Source organism: Chanodichthys erythropterus, chromosome 22, assembly GCF_024489055.1.
Source record: "Chanodichthys erythropterus isolate Z2021 chromosome 22, ASM2448905v1, whole genome shotgun sequence".
NCBI lineage: Eukaryota > Metazoa > Chordata > Actinopteri > Cypriniformes > Xenocyprididae > Chanodichthys > Chanodichthys erythropterus.
Genome location: NC_090242.1, coordinates 33,791,105 through 33,800,432, shown reverse-complemented (window position 1 = coordinate 33,800,432; position 9,328 = coordinate 33,791,105).

The following is a 9,328-nucleotide window of genomic DNA, read 5'->3' as shown; positions in this document are numbered from 1 at the left end:
AACAGTAACTGTAAAAGATGTATTTAGGTATTTGGATGGTCATTGGGCTACTTTTGGGCTATTTCTGATTGGCCATTGGGCTAAGTTTGTTTTACGAGACCAGGCAACACTGGACTGAATGTTAATATTAAATATTTACAGATACAAGACTTACATTTTTATACATTTGGATAGATGTTGGGAGAGGAAGGAAGAGAGGGACAATCAGACAGACAGGCTATGAGATCAAACACATGATCCTTATCCTTCTATTTACACATGATATTCATCTTATTAACTGATATTATCTTCTAAAATGCCATGTAGTGTTGATTTTGTTTATTTTTACATTGTAAAAATGCTTAAATATAGATTTCTAAAATGCTTTAATGTAAAGCACAATGTTATAATCCATGTTATCCAGTAAACGTCATGTTTAACATAAAACATAAATATAACAGTAGAAACACTATTATAAATTAACAAGATATAAATAATTATTGTGTAGTCTATCAACAAAGAAAATACTGAATTAACGTAGCTACAAATGTCATTACTGACATTTCTGCTTAGTGTGACAGTTCTCTGTTGATTCTGTGTGAGGAGATGGACTTTAACCACAGTGTTTTCCAGAAGTTAGTGACAGAGCCAGACTGAGTACTGTTGGCATATCATTCGTGGGTTTGTCGTCTAAGGCAGAGGCAAACCAGCTGTCAGATGGGAACTCTCTAAACTCCTGATACTGAGATTTCATCTGTCGTGCAGTCAAAATTTCTAAAGATGCAGCCTGGATAGGAAGAAAAGGATCATCACATGAAATTTCAATGGATAATAAAAATGGTAGTAGTTTTAACAAAGATAAAAGGCTGACTAAGGGTTAACTAAACAGACTTTAAATCAACTGTTTACATTGTGTTTTTAGTAAAGTTCTTTAAAGTTATTTTTTGATTGTTTTGTCCATAAACAATAATAATAATGCACATAAATAATAATAATAATGCATCCTCAAAACTCACCTCAGTCCATTCAGAGAATAAACCATGGTCCATCTCCACTTTTAGCACTGGGTTGTGAATCTTCCTCTCTGGTGTCAATCTTCCTCTTTCATCTTTGTGCTCTGACACTTAAAAAAAAATAAGATATGAATCATAGTTTTGTGTGATGAGTGCATAAAACCATTGAAATTCAATTTTGTTTAGATGACATTTCTTTTAGATATTTCAAAATGTCATTAATAATAGAAATAGGCTTAGAAGATTTTCTGCTTAAATTGTTTGCTTGATTAGCTGTATTAGTGATATAAACTGTTACACAGTTTAAACAAATTGGCAGCTATTTGAAATAAAATGGGCCATTCTACAGAATTTGTTCAAAGTCAGATGTCTTAAATGTCTTGAAAAAATGTCTTTTACCACAAATTTTGTATGTATGCAAAGAACACATTTCTAGTAATTGTGCAGTTAATTCTCATTTTATATTTTCAGAAAGTTTTTGTCACTACTGAAACACAATATTAAATAATTAAATAATATTAAATAATTACATTACTATAGTTTTTGCTATTTAAAAAAAAAAAAAAAAAAAAGGTAAATCAATAACAATTACAATTTTAACAATATTTCAAATGTAATTTATGAGATTTGTTGTATTTTGAATCCAATCTTTCTTTGTAGAAGTCATAATAAAATCATACTGATTTCAACGTTATGGATTCATTAGTTTGAATATTCATTGAACCAAACACTATAATAACATCTTAGTTCATTCAGTATTGTTTATTTTTGACAAAACATCCATGTTTCGGTCGTGACTGCACATTTTTGGTAGTGACAGTAATGTGTTGGTAGTGACATCATATTACAGAATTTTAACTCACTTACTAAAACATATTAAAATAATAATGATTTACATAACTGTACTAAAATTTAGTTTATTTCCCCCAAATAAATGATTATGTGTTCCCTTTTGTCACTATCAAAACAATGATGACATGTTTCGGTCGTGACAATTTTTGATACTTTTGAACCGCTCAAAGATGCTAATCAGCACATGGTTAGCTAGCACAGATCTGAACAGTTTTACACACATAAAAACTAAATTTAATGGAATAACCCCCTAAAAAGGTTTGCTTAATTGAAGAAAAAAGGTGTAGTAATGTTCCTTAAAGTTAATATGAAAAACTCCAGGAATCTCGATACCATCAGTCAATTTATAAATAAAGCTTACTTTAAAACTTATAAGCACAATTAAACGTGATTTATGTTCCATTTTTACTCAAGTAGGCAATGTTCTGACTAGATATTTGACTTTGAATTTCGTTTTTGGCCCAATAGAAATTTAATTTATCTGTATTTTACGCTACTGATTTAATAACCTTAATTTAACTTACTCAATTCAAAATCGTCACCACGTGCTGTAAAACACAAAATAGATATGTTAGGTGCGTAATTAATATGCCAAAAGCAATAGAACTGAACCGATGAATTCACCGTCTATAAAAATAAAGTGAGTCCAGAATGTTAAGTTTACTAACCTTTAGGGCCGCGTCTCCGAGCCATATTGCAGAGAATGGACAAAATGTAAGAAACAACAAAAATCCCCAGTTATTAGGAAGACAGTGTACACAAACGCACATTGAGCTTGAAACAAACTTTCGCAAAACTTTGGTTTCTAAAGTGAAAGATATCAGGGTGATATATACAACTTCATTATTGCAGCGAGTGTGACATCTTCTTGTAGTGTAGTAATTTCTATTAATATCTTTATTGTGTTGTGTAGTAATGTTCAAAGTTCGTGGGGAAGGAAGAGGACAAGGGTCGGCTTTTGACTGCTGACTGAGCTTTATTTAGTAAAATGAAAAATGTCCAACAAAAGTCTGTGCACCGCACAACAACAAAAATAAACAATCCACAACAGGGCTTCACTCCAGAACGGTATAAACAATCCACAATAGGGCTTCTCTCCAGTGCTGTTGTCGTGCTCAGTGTCTCAGTCAGCAGTCAGTCAGTCTCTCTCTCTCTCTCTCTAAAATCTGATAAAATCTGATAAATTCTGAAATCACTGAAAATTGTCCTTTTTGTTTGCATAAAGAGACTCTTTTTCATGCTTTCATGCATTGTGAGAGGTTAAAACCTTTATTTGATATCTTAAAGAGGATTTTTAATCTTTTTGATGTGACCTTTACAATGAAAATGTTTATTTGTGGTTTTAGATATGTGAAAAAATGTCGACAAAAGTCTCAAGTGTTGAACTTCTTATTAGGTCAAGCAAAAATGGCTATTTATGCTACAAGAAAAGGAAAAGTTGAGCAAAATGTTTGTAGTAGCTTAGAAGTTGTTTTTGTTAAATTAGTAAAATCTAGGATTTTGATTGATTATCATTATTATAGATTAATGCATGATCTTGTATCCTTTGAAGCAATTTGGTGTTTAAGTGGAATTCTTTGTGAAATTGTTGAAGAAGAGTTGTATTTTTCTTTTTTGTTGAGATGATTTTTATTGAATTTTAATATTTAATTAGTTTTGGTCATTTGCTGTATTGGGTTTTGGCATACAATTGTAATAAAAGGGGTTTTGAAAATCAAAATCTCTCTCTCTCTCTCCGACACTCTCTCCAGTTGCAGACCTCGCTGAACCACGCCCCCCTCGCCACATGTTGTTTTTAATGTAATGCAGCACATTTTTTTCACTAGATGGCCTCACTACTCTGCATAAAATACTGAAATCAACAAACAGCTGTAATTATTTCCAGAAAGACTTTTTCCAGAATATTTTCGGTCTGTTGTGATTTATTGAGGTGTTTTATAAAGTGGAGGCCTGTCCATTCACAAAGTGTCACGCTGGTGAATAAATAAGGGAATTTACGTTTTTGACTAAAGCATCCCTTATGATAATGACACAATCTTCCAAGAAGTTACATAATTTTGCTGATAAACAGCAACTCAAACTTCTATAAGTATTAGCAACAGACTTGATGAATTCTGTGATTTTTGTGCTATTAGTTTAATAAATACACATAGCCTGTCTGGCAATACTAAAAGGCCCAATTAGGACATTTAAGTAGCTTTCATAAACGTGCCTAGAAAATTTTTTTTTACTGGTGTGCATCTTGAGCAAAACAAGTTGCTCTCAGTACAAACAGCTCAAACAAGCATTTTAGTCTGGGAATATCTTAGAGGGATAGTTCACACAAAAATGAAAATTATCTGTTCAGCTGTAATCTAAAGCATTTCCCATCTTTCTACACACATGCTGTCAGATGCCACAACATCTATCAAGAGGAAGTGACACAAAAATTCAATTGTTATGGACATTATAGAGGTTTGTGAAGACTAAGTTTCATATCTGCATCTCTGCATCACATCATTCCTGTTTCAAAGTGACTGACACAACACACAAGTGGCTTCTTAATGAAAAGGTTTATTAATATAATCAAAATGTCTTCAGGAAGGGAACATGCTCAAAATAAAAAATAAAATCAAACTAACTTAGATGCTTCTAACCTAGAAAAGAAAATAGAAATGAACAACACAGTCTTACCTCCCTCACTCATACACAGGAGAAAAAGAAGTGCAAAAGAAATGATTCCTGTTAACAACAAACTGAGGAAATACAGTTGTCTGTTATCATCACGTTCTAGAGATTCTTTCAGGAGATACACAACAGTTTTTAGATTTTCATACAATTCAGTGACTATCATCTGAGTCAGGAGAAGAGAGATCCAGAAAAGTGCTGCTCCTCAGAAACTGGAATATATTGGAATATATTAACAACCAGAGGAAAAGGAAGGAGAAAAGGTCTGGAAAACGGACACATTCACGCCGTTGATCAGGTTGAGTACATGCTATCCTGTCATGAGAATATTTAAATAATAATTACTGTTTAGAACATAACAGTAAAGAGAAAATCATACTTTCACACCAATACAACTTTAATAGCAGAGAGATCAGTCACTAAGAAACTGCACTTAACTTCTGTTGATGTTCTGATGACAATTTCATTTTTAATAGAATCCCGAAAAATCCTTAAACTCACCTCAATCACATCCCATTCAGAGATTATGTAGTCATCAATGTGGACCTTATATGGAAAAATTAATATTTTTAGGCCAACATCTTTTGAATATTTTAGATGAAATGAAAATTGTCACAGCATTTTATATTTCAAACAGATTTCTTACTATCGGGTGTTTCGTCTCACAGGTTTCTGGATCTCAGGAGATCCACTGGTTTGTGAATCATCTCTGCTCTTCAGCTCTCCTTCACGTTCTGTTTGAAGACAATCTCTCACTACACAAACCTCTAAACCTTTAACATTATCTCATTAAATCGACATGTCGAGTGACCTTAGATATGTTTATAATACTCACCTTCAGGAGGAGGATCTGCTGTGGTCTGATGATGTTCTCTGGATCTCACATCTCTCTGATTGACTTCTCTCTCTGATCTCCAGCTCCAGCTCTCCTCTTTTATCCAGATTTCTCTGTCTGTCCTCCAGTCTCTTGACTCTCCTGTCCAGTTCTCTCTCTCTCTCTCTCTCTCTCTCTCTCTCTCTCTCTCTCATTTAGCTCATTTTCTTTGGTTTGTTCTTCTTTCTCTCTCTGTATTATATTACATTCTGACTGTAACTTTGTAAGCAGAAAAGTTTCTTTAACTTTTGCTTCAGTCAGATTATTTTGTAGTTGTTTTTCCTTCTCGTTGAGCTGTTCTACTTTTCTTTGACATTTCTCTATGTCATCTTTTAGTTGACTCTCTTTATCTTTGTAATCGATCAGCTTGTCAGTCATTTGCGTTTCATGATGAATGGAAGTGCAAAACTCCTCCCTGATCTGAATCAGTTTGTATTTAGATCAATTTTTTGCTTCACTGATCCTCTTTCTGTTTTTTAATTAAACATTACAAAACATCAAAGAATTAAATCAATACAGATACACATGAAAACAACAAAACAAAGAAGACAAAAATAATACACAAATACAGATAAGTTACCAGGGTAACAAAACAACAACAAAGCAATAAATTTAAACCTTAAAAGGACAAAAAGGATGAATATAAAGATGCAGTTTTAGCTTTGGGATTACCAGAGCATTGGATAGTTTCCATATACTAGATCATCTTTGAATAGAGAAAAGAGAGGTTTAAAGCCAGTAAATGTTTATATATGTGAAATTTAGCTAGTAGGAAACACAAATTAATTATGTAATATTTCCCTATATTCTCTTTAGAGTAGTCAAACATCTTTAAAACAGAAAGAAATTCACTTATAAAATATGATTGGATAAACATTAACACATCTGACCAAAATTTCTCTGTATGGTTATTGCCAAAACAAATGAATCAAATCTTCCTTAGCAGAGTGACAGAAAGAACAATTCACTTCAGTATCTGACTTATATTTCCTAAGAAAGGCTTTGGTTGGGTAACATTTGTGAGTTAATTTAAATGTTATTTCTTTATTAGTAAGCAGATGCTTATGTGACAAGGACCACACTTTCTCCCATGGTAAATTCTCTACAATATTATTCCAGTATGGTATTACATAAGGAATTGTCATTAACTCTCTTTGGAAGAGAGCTCTGATTTTATAATTATGTTTATGTTGCTCTACAGAAAAGCACATACACATTTATTGTGTCACTGTGAGTACATGGCCATGGAAATGTAGAACCTTGCAACAGAAAAGTCACTCCAGAAGGATTAGCATTGAAAACCATAGCATATTCACTAGTAGTTATAGGACTTTTATATTTCTGTAAACAATCTGAATAGTTATACAGTCTGCCTGGTGAATTAAAAAGCTGTCCAACTAACAGAAGGTCATTTTTGAACCAGTTGTCAAAGAAAAGTGATTTATTTTTGTAGAGAATATCCTTATTGTTCCATAAATAATATATGTGTGGAGACAAGTTGTGTTTGTATATCAGGGACCAAGCCAAGAGCATCTGCTTATGGAAATTAGAAAGTTTGCCAGGGATCTTTGTAACATTATAGTTACAGAGTATAGGAGAAAATTCTGGCCACCAACTTTAGAGAAAATATAGTTAGGGATAATATTCCAAAGTGAAGAGGGATTATTAAAAAAAAACTTTTAAGACAATTAATTTTAAAAGTGTTGTTTAAGGTAGTAAAATAATAAAATGAGTAAAATAGTAAAATGTTTTAATGGATTTATACTGATTTTCTAATAAAATGGGTTTATTTTTCAAAACAAAATTATTTCACATGCTATCAACCTTTTTTAATGTTCCTGCATACGTTAGTCTCGACAATCCTTCAGCTTTAGAGAGTAATATTCTTCATCAACAAGTCTCTCTGCAACCAAGAATTGAGTTTCATTTGGGTTTTCATTATTAGAGGATTGAAATTGAGTTTACATCTTGTTTTTTTTTTGTTTTTTTTTTTGTTTTTTTGGTCATTATTAATTACAATTCCTAAGTATGTAACTTGATCTTTCACAGGAATATTGCTTATAGGGAGCATTACAGCTTTTAACAGACATCAACTAACATTTGTTAATATTTATAGAGACCTGAAGCTCTGGAAAAGAAATCAATCTTAAAGCTAAAGGAATTTGAGAGGCATCATTCAAGAACAAAGTGGTGTCATCAACCAGCTGACTAAGAATAATTTGTCTGACCTCAATTGTAATACCTTGTAAATTACTACTGGAAATATGCAGAGCTAAAAATTGAGAGGCAAGCAAGAATATATATGGAGATATGGACAGCCTTGTCTTACGCCGCATGACAAATTGAATCTTGGTGAGCTTATGAATTTTAATTTAATAACACTATTATTATCCATCTCCAAACCCAAATTTGCCAAGAGCTTGAAATATGAAGTTGTGCTCGAGTGAATCAAAGGCTTTGTAGTAGTCTAAGAAAAGCATGTAACTGTCATTAAGGATGAGATCTACGTAATCTAAGATATTTAGGACTAATCTTATATGTAATGTGACGTTTTTCCATAAAACCTGATTGTGATTCATCGATAATACAGTTAAGGATGTCTTTAATTCTTTTTGCTAAAATTAGGGCTAGAATTTTGTAATCATTATTTAAGAGGGTAATTGGTCTCCAATTTTGTAGACATTCTTTATCTTTATTGGGTTTGGGTATTAAGGTGATAACTCCTTGTGTCAGGTCATAGTAGGTGGAAGTACTTCTAAATCAAAACTTTCTTCAAATACTTTTAGTAAAAAAGGGGATAAGCTATCGGCAATCTTCTTGTATAACTCAGAAGTTAAACCATCACAGCTGGGACTTTTACTGTTTTTTAGTGTATGAAATTCAGTAGACAGTCCAATACCTACAAAAAAGTCCCTGGGTGCAAAATCTGAAAACCCAACAGGAAGTGAGATATTTTGAATTTTCTCTGCAAAATTTTTGCAGTTTTTGCCATTTCCAGACGTTGTACTTTAACCAACTCCTCCTAGAGATTTTACCAGATCAACGTCATATTTGGTCAGTCTAATCTTAAAGCCTTTGAGATGTTAAATTGCGAAGATCTAGAGTTTTCGCTGAAGGATGTGTTTCACACTGTGATTAACTCCTATAAGAGATGTAATCAAATCAACATCATATGTTGTCAGTCTAATCTTAAGGCCTTAGTGACGTTAAATTGCAAGGATCTTGAGTTTTCGCTGAAGGACGTGTCCATGGCAGCCTGACAAAGTCTGATGTTTCGCCATGAAAGAGGAAGCTGATGTAACTCAGGCACACAATGTCCGATGTTCCCCAAACTTCACATGTGTGATAAGAGTCCTGGCCTAAAGACATCTACATGCAAATATTCAGTTTGTCATAGCGGCACCTGCTGGCAACAGGAAATGGTATGCTTTACATTGTAATTCACTCCCAGAAACACATTTCAATATGCCACGAAGTGCCAAACATATTAGAAACATGTTAAATCATGCAACACTCTGCTAAGTGCTAATATGCAATTAACACCACGAAAGAGGAAGTTGCTGTAACTCAGGCATACAATGTCCAATCTGCTCCAAACTTCACATTTGATAATAGTTCTGGCCTGAAGACATCTGCATGGCAATATTGAATGGAAATATTCCATATTTATGACCATTGTCATTAATACATTAGTCCCAAAATAAAATAAAACAATTGTATTAGAGATCCAACACGTGAGATAAGATCATAAACGCTGAATCAAATCTATCCATCATGTCTGAGAAAAAAAAAAAAAAAAAAAAACAGATTAAAAAAAAAAAACTGGAGCAGTTCGCGCCTACCCGTGAGTACCACAGAGGTAATCTGGTGTGCTGAAACATCAATGAAGATACCGCAGCGTCATTCAGCCATTCTGATCACTTGCAGAGATCCTTTTACCGAC